This window comes from Octopus bimaculoides, chromosome 2, assembly GCF_001194135.2.
Source record: "Octopus bimaculoides isolate UCB-OBI-ISO-001 chromosome 2, ASM119413v2, whole genome shotgun sequence".
In the NCBI taxonomy this organism is placed as follows: domain Eukaryota; kingdom Metazoa; phylum Mollusca; class Cephalopoda; order Octopoda; family Octopodidae; genus Octopus; species Octopus bimaculoides.
Genome location: NC_068982.1, coordinates 5,726,066 through 5,727,781, shown reverse-complemented (window position 1 = coordinate 5,727,781; position 1,716 = coordinate 5,726,066).

The following is a 1,716-nucleotide window of genomic DNA, read 5'->3' as shown; positions in this document are numbered from 1 at the left end:
TATATATGTATTTATTTATAAATATATTGTGGGAATTACGATAAACATTCGTATAAATATTTAGTAGGAACTAAATATTTATACTCGTCTTTATCTTAATTTGCACAACATATGTTCGGTATATTATAACTAGTAACACTGTTAAGTACAATGGTAGACTAACCACTTTACTCGAAGCAGACGGGATGATGATAATCTACGTGGAGCTCTAACTCAAACAGTGGTCCTCGTACATTTAACTGTACAAACCAGATACACACACGCATACACGCACACATACATGTGTGTGTGTGTGTGTGTGTGTGTGTGTGTGTGTGTGTGTGTGTGTGTGTGTGTGTGTGTGTGTGTGCGTGCGTGCGCGTGTGTGTGTAAATGTCGAACGATGAAAATGCTCAACACCGCATTGCTGGATATAATTTCTTTATTTGTGAATTAAAGCGTAGTATTGGTTTCATGTTAAGAAAAGCAGGAAAATATTCCAGTGTTTTATCGATTTTTCAAGCCGATCACATGGAAAAAGGTGTTCGCCTCTATTTTCGAAAAGACACCCTCGCTTAGCTCACGGGGTTTCTCGTAAATTCACGTAAACAAAACAATGAATCAATGAATCAAGGGATGTTATTATTGAGTCGTATCTTTTGGATGTTTGTCACTATTGGATTTGTCATGTGGGCAAACTGTTGCATGATCAAATTTGTTTGTATTATTCTGTTTTTTGTTCTGGATATGGTGTTCTTATACTTGTGTGCTGAGGTAGTTCGTCATTAGGGCATATGTCTCATATTTATATTTATATATATATATATATATACACATACACACATATATATGTGTGTGTGTGTGTGTTTGTCTCCAACATGGCTTTTCAGTACGAAAGGGCGTTCCTGCGATTTTTTAACCCCAAGAGGACATTTGCTCTAGCAGGTTAACGGTGCACACCTGCATCCGATATATTGCAAGCAGGGGAGCGAACCCCTGCCACCTTCTATCGACAGGACCAACAGACTAACTTGGTTTCGGGTTATTTCTGCTCATCCTCAGTGCTGAACGCCTTGTCTTCTAGAGATGGCCGTCGTTTGCTCCAGTTCGCAATAGAAAATCAAGCAACATTTCGTCGCTGATCTTGCAACAAGCAAAAAGCTAGTTATAAAATCTCCGTAATAGATGAAGGCAGTAACTGTACTGGAAAGTAATGTTTGTCGCCACTTCAACATGGCTGTTCCATGCGACAGGGCGTCCCTGCGATTTTTTAACTCCAAGAAGACATTTCCTGTAGCTGGCTAACGATGCTCACCTGCATCCGATATATTGCAACCATGTGTATGTATGTATGTATGTATGTATGTATGTATGCATGTATACATCTATGTATGTATGTATGTATGTATGTATGTATGTATGTATGAATGTAAGTATGTTTTTATGTATGTATATGTGTCATTATTCAGTTTATTTCAAGATTTCTTGCCAATAGAGAAAGAACCGGTTTCTAACCTAGATCCAAGGCTGCTTCATTGGAATTTCAACATCAACAACAGGGTATGTATGTATGTATGTATGTATGTATGTATGTATGTATGCTTATACAATGCACGAACATATATATGCGTGTGCACATTGTGTGCGTGGACGTGTGTGTGTATATGTGTAGGTGTGTTTATGAATTATTAAACTCAAATAGATAAAACTGTGGAGATAATATAGCTACGTAAGGTA